This window comes from Penaeus monodon, chromosome 35 (genome assembly GCF_015228065.2).
Source record: "Penaeus monodon isolate SGIC_2016 chromosome 35, NSTDA_Pmon_1, whole genome shotgun sequence".
Classification (NCBI taxonomy): Eukaryota; Metazoa; Arthropoda; class Malacostraca; order Decapoda; family Penaeidae; genus Penaeus; species Penaeus monodon.
The window spans coordinates 32,492,049-32,502,941 of record NC_051420.1 but is presented as its reverse complement, the minus strand read 5'-3'; the positions used below and the strand labels follow the sequence as shown (position 1 = coordinate 32,502,941).

The window sequence follows — 10,893 nt, the reverse complement described above, 5'->3', positions numbered from 1 at the left end:
TTTCCCTTTTAAAACCCCCCATGGGTTTATTTTTAATATATTTTTTATTACTTTGTATTTTTTTGGGTTTTCCCCAAAATTATTTTCCCCTTTTTTTTTTTTTTTTTCTTATTTTTATATATTTTTTATTTTTATTAATTATATAATATTTAAAAAATCTTAAATCTTCTTATTTCCTTAATTATTCCCCCATTTACCTATTCCCCCCAATAAATTAATTAAAAATTATCTTTTTTCTTACATTAATTTTAAAATTACTTATTATTATATTTAACAAATATTTAAATATAGGAAGGGGGGTTTAAAAATTATACAAAAATAACCTATAATTAAAAACAATTTAATATGATATATGGTTAAATATCATTTTTTATTTTTTTTTCTCCCCTTTTTATATTAAAATAATTGAATATATATAATATTTATAATTTTAAGAAATTATTTTATATAGGTAATAATATATAATATTATTTTTATATAATCTAAATATATATAATATATTTTAAAATTTAAGAATATAATTATAGTATAATTATAAAATAAAAGAAAATAATATATATAAAATATATATTAATAATTATATTTTATATATATATAAAATGTATATATTAATTATATATATTATATATATATTTTATATATATATATATATATAATATATATAAAATTATATTTTTATATAATAATATTATATATATTATTAAATATAATATGTATTATTTTAAAAAAAAAAAAAAAAAAAAAAAAAAAACCAAAAAAAATATATCCTAATATATATAAAATTATATATATATATAATAATATATATAAAATTTTAATATATATATATATATAATATATATAAAATAAAATTATTTTTTTGTTGTTTTAGTTTTTTTTTTTGTTTTTTTTTTTTTTTATTTTTTTTTTTTTTTTTCCTTTTTTTTTTTTTTTTTTTTTTTTTTTTTATATTTTTTTCTTGTTAAAAACGAAATTTAGGGGGTTAATAAAAAAAAATATTCTTAAAATATTTTAAAATAAACATATTTTTTTAAAGTTAAAAATATAATTTATTTAAAAGATTTAATAAAAAAAATTTAAATAAAAGAAAAAATAAATATATAAAATTTTTAAAATTTAATAGTAACTTTTTTTTTGGGGTTAATTATATTAATGGAATTAAAATTAAAATTAAAATTATTTATAATTAATTTATATAAATTTTTAAAAAATTTTTTTTTTAAAATTTTTTATAATGTTTTTATTTATTTTGTTTAATAAAATTTTTTTTTTTTATATAAAATATAAATAATTTTATTTGAATATAATTAAAAAAATTTTAAATTAAAAAAATTAAAAGGGGAAAAATTAATTTTAAATAAAAATAAAATATGTTACTAAATCTTTATTAAAAAATTAAATAACTTTTTTTTTAAAAAATAAAATTATAGAAAATTTTTTAAAAAAACCCTTGGAAAATTTAATTTTAATTTATATTTATTTTATCCAAATAATAATATATAAATGTTAAAAATTAAAAAAAAAATTAGATTCTTTAGAAAATTTTTTAAATAAAAATTTTATTAAATTTTAAAATTTTAGTATTGAAAATTTGATATTTATCATAAATTTACTTATAAAAAAAAAAATTAAAAACCAAAAATATGTAAAACAAATTATTATAAATTTAAAAATTTGGTTAAAAATTTTTAATTAATATATACGGGAAATAATTTATATAATTAATTATTGGGGGAATAATATTATATATTTTAAAGGGGAAAAGGGGAAAAAAAAAAATAAATATAATTCTAAAAGGGGGGGAAAAAAAAAAAAAAAAAAATAAAAAAAAAGGAAAAAAAAAGAAAAAAAAAAAAAAAAGAAAAAAAAGAGAAAAAAAATAAAATAAAATAAATACCAAATAAAATTAATATAAAATAGGAAAAAAAAAAAGAAAAAAAAAAAAAAATAGAAAAAAAAAAAAAAAAGAAAAAAAAAAAAAAAAAAAAAAAATTTTTAAAGGGGGGGGCAAAAAAAAAAAAAAAAAAAAATAAAAAAAAAAAAAAAAAAAAAAAGGACAAAAAAATAAAAAAAAACCAAAGAAAAGATAAAAAAAAAAAAAAAAAAAAAAACAAAAAAAATAAAATAAATTTTTAAAATAAAAAAAAAAAAAAAGAAAATAAGAAAAAAAGGCAAAAAAAAAAAAATAAAAATCAACGAAATAAAAATCATAAAAATTAAAAAAAGAAAAAAAAAATAGAACATAAAAAAATTTTTTATAAAAAAATAAAATAAAAAAAAAAGATAAACAAAAAAAAAAAATAAGATATATATATTATTTTAAATAATATAATAATATTTTAAAGGGGTGTGTTTGGGGGGTTGGTGGTTTGGGTGGGGGGGGGGGGTGGTGGGTTGGTTGGTGGGGGGTGGTTTTTTTGGGGTTGGTTTTGGTGGTGGGGTTTTTGTTTTTGTGTGGGGTGGAATTTTTAATTTTTTTTTAGAATAGTTTTGTTAAATTTTAAGGGTTTGTTTTTTGGTTTAAATTATGGTTGTTATATTTTAAAATATATTTTATATGAATTTATATAATTATTATAAAAATTATATATATATTAATATATATATAAATATTTTAAAAATATATATAATAATATAATATATATTATTTTATATATTATATTAATATATTTTTATATATCTTATATATATATATATAATATATAAATATAGATTAATAAAAGAGAAATATATAAATATATATATATATATAAATTTTATATAAAATATATTATTTGTTATATATACATTTTGTTTTATAATATATATATATTATATATATATATATTATATATATATATATTATATATATATATCATAAAATATATGTTATATTAGGTATGGATGAATAGGAGATAAAAATAAATAAAATAAAAAAATGAATTATAATAAAATAAAGGGGTTTTAATAATATTTTATATAAAATATATATATTTTAATTATATTTTTATAAAATTAAAATATAATAATAATATATTTTAATTTTATATAAATAAATTTTATAATAAAAATTTTAATAGTTTTAAAAATATAGGAATATATATAATAAATATATAAAATGGGTAATATTAATATTTTATATATAATAATATTAAATAAAATAAAATATATATTATATAATATATTATTTTTTTGATTTTTATAATATAATGAAAATTTTATAAAAATAAATTTTTAGGGTTAAATAATAAAATATAATAAATATATATATTATATATATTATATATAATATTTATATTTTTATATTATATGATTTTAATATATATAATGGAAGGAAATATTTTTGATGAAATATATATATATATAATATTTAAAAAATAAAATAGAATATAAAATTTTATATATATATATAATAATATTAAAATTTTATTTTAATATATAATTATTTTATATTATTTTATCAAATATAGATAATTATATATTATATATATATTATATATTTTATTTTATATATATATAATATATATATTTTATATATATGTTAAAAATATATAATATAAAATATATATAATATATATAAAATATATTTTAATATATAAATACAATTATGGGAATATATATATATTTTATTTTTAAATATAGTTTTTATAATTATATATAAAATTTTATATATTCTATTTTATAATATATAATAAAAATATATATAAAAAATTAAAAATATAATTATATATATTAAATTATATATTTTTAATAATATAAATTTATATATTATATTATATATTTTTTTATTTTATATATATAATATATATATATTATTATAATATATATATATTAATATATATATAATAATATATAATTTATTTTATATATATATATATTATTAAAAATTTTAAAATATATATTTTATATATAGAAATTATATTTTTATATATATATTTTATTATATAATCTATATATTATATTTAATAATATTAATATATATTATTTTAATATTTTATATATATATCTATATTAATATATATATATAAATATATTTTTGGAATATATATAAATAATATATATATATATTAATAAAAAAAATTATATATTTTATATATATATATATATTATATATATATCCTATATAATATATATGATAAATAAAATTTTACCCTTATATATGATATATATATATATATATTATATAGAATTTATATAATATATATATATATATATTTTTAAAAAAAATAGTATATAAAGAATTTTTTTTTTTTTTTTAATATATATATATATTTTTTATTATAATATATCTAATATTAAATATAAAATAAACTTTTATAATAATATAGTTTTAAAATTTTATAAATATATGAATTATATATATATATATATTCTATAAATATATATATTTTTTAATTTTAAAATATAATTTTTAAAATATATAAATATTATATATATATTATTTGAATATATATATATATTTTTAAATATTTTTTTTTATTTTTAAAATTATAATGGATATATATAAAATTATTTTTATAGTTTTAATAATAAAATTATATATCTTTTAATATATTAAAAATATAATTATATTTTATATATAGGGGTTATATATATATAATAATATATATATAATTTTTTTTATATATATTTTTAAAAAAATTATATAATATATATATAATATTTTTTTAATATATATTACATATATATATATCATATAATATTTATATATTATATATATATTTTTTTTGGGTTTTTTTTTTTTTTTTTTTGTTTTTTTTTTGTTTTTTTTTTGGGGTTTTGGTTTGGTTGTTTTTTTGGGGGGTTTGGATTTTTATTTTAATTTTTTTTTTTTAAAATTATATTTTTTCTCCTTACATTTTAGTTTTGTTTTTTTCTTTTTTTTGTGAATTATTTTTATATTAAATATATATTATATTATATATATATATTTTAATTTATATATTATATATTATATAATATATTAATATAAAAATTTATTTAAAATATTATAAAAAATTAAAAAATAATATTATAATATATATTATATTAATATATAATATATTATAAAATTTAATAATATATATATATTATATATATATAATATTTTTTTTTTCTTTTTTTTTTGGGGTTTTTTTTGATTTTGTTTGTTTTTTTTTTGGGGGGTTTATTTATCATCTTATTTTTTTTTATTTTTTTTTTTTTATGTAATATTTTTTTTAATTTAATTTTTTTTTGGTTTTTTTTTTAATATTTTTTTATAAAATTATATATATTATTATATAAAAATTTTTATATATAATAAAATTATATATATATATATAATATATATTTATATAATATATATATTAATATTTTTATTTTAATATATAATATATTATATATAAAAATATATATATATTTTATATAAAATTTTATTCATATAATAATAATATATATATATATATAATAATAAAATTAAATATATAATTATATATATATTATATAGATATAAAAAATTCTAATATATTTTTAATATAAATTATAATATATTAAAATATATTAAAAAATTTTATATATATTACTTTTATAAAAGTTTATTATATATATATTATAAAAAAATATAATTTTAAAATATTTTTATTTTATATATAAACTATATATTATATATAATATATATAAAAAAATAAAATTTTTAAAATATATATTTTAAAAAATATTTTAAAAGGGGATTTTTATCTATATATATATATAGATATATATATAATATAAAATATATATATAAATATTTTTAATATATAATATATAGATATATAAATTAATAATAAAAGATATATAAAAATTATAATTAAAATTATAATTTTATTTTAAAATTTTAAAAAATATATATATATATTTTATATATATTTTATATAATAATTATTTTTTATATATATATATATATTTTAGAATATATTTTACCCTTTATATAGATATTTTATATATTATATATTTTATATAGAAATATAATATAAAATATATAAAATCTATATAGATTATATTTTAAAATTTTATTTATATATATATGAATTATGAAAATATTATATTTTTTATTTTTAGTATTATATAAATATATATTTTAAATATATAAGAAAAATTATATATATATATATATAATAATTATTATATATATAATTATATATAAATATTATAATAAAATATTATATATATATAGTTTTAATTTTATATAAAATTAATTATATATATAAATATTAATAATATTTTATATATATCTTTTTTATATATATATTTTATATATATAAAATATATTATTTTAAAATTATATATAATATATATATTTTATAAATAAATAATTTTTATATATATATTTTTTATATATATAATATATATATAAAATTATATTATATATATATTATATATAATATATATCTTATTTTATATATAAAATATATAATATATTTTATATATATATATAAAAATTTTATATATTTATAAAATATTTTTTAAAATAATTTTATATATAGGGAATATTATTATCATAATATAAGTATATATATAATTTATATAATATTATATATTATTATTTAAAAATTTTTATAAAATTTTTAAATTTTATTATATTTTAAAGGTATATAAATAATATATATATAATAAATATATAATATATTTTATATATATATTTTTTAATATATAATATATATTAAAATTTTATTTTATATATATCCTAAAAATATATTATATTTATATATATAATATATTTTAATATTTTATATATATCTATTTTATATATATATATATTATATTTAAAATAAAATTTATATAAATTAATATTATTATTAAATTATATTTGTTATTTTTTATATTTTTTTTTTTTTCTATTATTTATTAATGTTTTAATATTTTTTATAAAATTATATATTTGCTATTTTAGTTATATTTTATGTTATATATATATTATTTTTTTATATTTATCTATATATATTTATTATATATATAAAAATATATAGAAATATATATTTATATATATATTTCATTTTAAAAGTAATATTTTTATTTTCTTATATTTACCCGAAAATTTGTTAAATATATTAAAATGGTTTTTAATTTTGTAAATTTATATTTTTTATATTCGTTTTATTTTTTATATATCTTTTTAACCTTTTATATATTTTTATATTAATTTTAAAATTTTTTTTATTTTTTTATATTATTATATTTTGGAAAAATTTTTTTTATAATATTTTATATATATAATTATTTTAATTTTTTTATTTTATTAATTAAAATTTTTTATATTTAAAATTTTTATATATTATATATATTTTAATCTTTATTATATATACTTTATTTTTATTAAAAATATTATTTATATATTTATCTTTTATATTTATTAATTTTTATGTTGTATGTATTTTATTTATATTTTTATATTTATGATATTATATTTATATTTTATATATTTTTGGTTTTTTTTATAAAATTTCTATTATATTTTTTTAATTTTTATTTCCCTTTTTCCCTTTTTTTTAAATTTTTTAAAATTTTGTTTGTTTTTTTTTTATTTTTTTTTCCTTTATATTTTTTTTTTTTTTTTGCTTTTTTTTTTGTTTATTTTTTTTTTATTTTATTCCTTTTTTTTTTCCTTTGTTTTTTGGGGGTTTGTGTGTGTTTGTGTGTGGGGTGTTTTGTGTGTTGTGTGTGTGGGGGTTTTGGTGGTGTGTTTTTTCCCGCCCCCCTCCCTCCCTCCCCTGTCTTTCTCTCCTTCCCCTGTCTGCTCCCCCCTTTCCCCCAAAAGGTTTGGGGGGGGCCGGGGGGGGGGGGTTAATAAGGAGGGGGGGAATTTTTAAATATCGCCCCAAGATTTGGGCCCCCCCCTTTTGGAATTTTTGCCCCGGGGGGGTTTGGTTTCTTAAAAAATTTGGGGATTTGGTTGACCCTAAACTATCGGGATTTTTATGCTTTAATTTCTAATTTTACCCAAAGGGGAGGGCACTCTTTAGGGGGGAAGGGGGGGGGAAAAACGTATTTTCTTTTGGGGGCAGCCAAAAAATCGTTTCCTTTCCCAAGGTGTTTGCTCTGGCGGAAAAGAAGGGGGTGTCTGGGGGAAAGTTTTTAAAAAGGGAAAGACCTGGGAAGTTGCAGTGTTTTCCGATGGGGGACGCCCATTCGAAACGAGTCCGGCATGCTTTGAATTTTTGGAATCTGCGCTTCTATTAATAAAATTTTCACGCTGCCCCCGGGGAAATTATTGATAACAGTTTCGTCTGTTATAATATAGGGTTTTTTTTGAAATAATTGATAAATTTCCCCAATTTAGTAATAGGGGATCATTATCCTGATAAAAATCTTCAAGAGTTTTTTTAGTGTTAAGTGGGGTTGGTTTAAAAACTGCCCCAATAAAAAATAGCAAGAAAAAAATTTAAAATCAGGTTTAAACATTATGACCCGATTTTTTAAACACCATTAACAGGCGAGATCCAGTAGTGATAATGGAATATCGACAAGTGTGAACCTGGGTCCGAAATAACCACTGCCTCTCCCGCAGGCTTCGACGTCTCGCCTTGGCTCTTCAAGGACAGGGTGAAGCCGCCATACGTGCCCGTGCTCACCAGCTTCCCCTCGGTCGCCCTTCTTCGGGCACTACACTGGTGAGAGGAATCTTGCCCCCCACTCCCCCGCCAGTTCCTCCTACACTTTCTACGACGGGCAAGTGTCGATGCCAAATGCCAGGAGGTACTACACGTATCCTGCAGCAAGAAGAGGCTGGGGAGTAGGAGGAGATGGTGGTGGTCGGTGGGAAGGCATGGCGGTGTCCAAGTTACAGAGGAAGGGAACTCTTTGGGCCAATTTTTTTTCAAGGCTCGCAAAAGGGAAATCCCACAAAAATCCAACTCCGGAGGGCCACCACAGACGACATGCTGGAGGGAGAGGAGCGCCGTCGATGGAGAAGGTCGGCTTCTCAAAGCAGAGGGCCAAGGAGGTTTCCAGAGGTTTCGCAGCCTTTTTTCAGGATTTCACAAATCTCGTTTACGTAGGCCTACCTGAAAGATAACACAGCATAGGTATTTTCATAGACAGACAGACAGAACACACACACCCCACACACAAAACACCACACACAAAACCCCACACACCACACACACACACAAACCCCCACCACACACAACCACATAAAATTATATATATAAAATATAATTTTATGGGCCCTTTTTTATCTTTATTGTAATAACATTATTTCATGAAAACCAAAGCCAAGGGAAATTTTTGGACCCCCTTTTCTTTTAATAATATACAAAATATCTACATTGTCATTTTCCTTTTTAGGGGAATGCTTAGATTAAGAACATACAGAATTGAATAAAAGAGTAAGGACTTTCATTCACGAAAAGATAAACAATTACGAGAATGGTGATAGCGGTAATAATAATCAACAAATATCGCAATGATGATTAGGAATTCCAGGAAAAATGAAAAAATGGGAAAAATTTAATAATGCCCATTACCCTGATTAGGGGTTGACGTGACAACACCTTACTACCACGGGCCCTAATGAAAAAGCAGTATTTTGGGCAAAAAAAAATAAAAACAACAGAAAACATCAACCCGTTCCCCGATGATATTGATATCAACATTGAAAAATCTGACTATCTTCAAGATAACTGCACTAATACTGAAAGCAATAATGATAACAATAATGTTAAAAGTATATTGATTCATGATACTAATGATAACGATAATGAAAACTGTATGAATCATAATAATCCTAATGCAAGTGACAACGACATGAATACTGATAATAGTAATAAAAAATAATGATGACAATGATGATATCTATAATGATATTAATGATAATAATATGATAATAATGCTGATATAATGATATATGATATAATGGTGATGAGGATAACACTAATAATAATAATAATGATAATTATAACAGTAATGATGATGATAATAATGATAATAATGATATTAATAATGATAACAATTATCATAAAGAGAAGAATGATAATAGTTATAATAATGATGACAAGGATAATAGCAATGAAAATAAATACCAATAATAATAATAATAATAATAATAATAATAACAATAATAATAATAATAATAATAATAATAATAATAATATAATGATGATAACATTAATGAAAATAATACTGAAAATAATAACAAAATTGATAATTACAATAATAAAGAAAATATAAAAAAATGATGATAACAGCAACATTAATGATAATAATAATAATAATAATAATAATAATAATAATAATGATAATGATAATAACAACAACAACAGAAATAATAGTGATAATATAATAATAATGATAATGATAGTAATGATAATAATAATAATAATAATAGCAAAATGGTTACAGTAATAGTAATATTGATGATGATGATGATGATTGATGATGGTTGAAGATGATTGATGATGACTGATGACGATTGATGATTGATGATGATTGATGATGATGATGATGATGATGATGATGATGATGATGATGATGATGATGATGGCGAAAATAATAATGATGATAATAATAACAGAAATAATGATAATGATAATGATAACAATCAGAATGATAATGAAGATGATAATGATAACGAAGTTGATAATGGTAATAATGATAATGATAATGATAATGATAACAACAACAACAACAACAATAACAACAACAATAATAATAATAATAATAATAATAATAATAATAATAATAATAATGACTATAATAGAAATAAAAAATAATAATGATAAAATGATAACAATAATGATCATGATAACAATAATGATGATGATAACAATAATGATGATGATAATATATATAATTACGATAATAAATATATAAAATAATATACTAATGAATTAAGTAATGACATTGATGTGCTTAATGCTAGGAGCATAATTGAGCATACCGAATGAATCAGATCGTGTGACATCTATAGTAATTTGGGAT

General features: G+C 15.3%; 1 pseudogene; it reads left to right on the top strand.

Moving 5' to 3' along the window:
* The window catches only part of LOC119595302, a 23,995-nt pseudogene extending 15,006 nt beyond the window's left edge, over nucleotides 1-8,989 (top strand).
* Nucleotides 8,990-10,893: the final 1,904 nt, after the last annotated feature.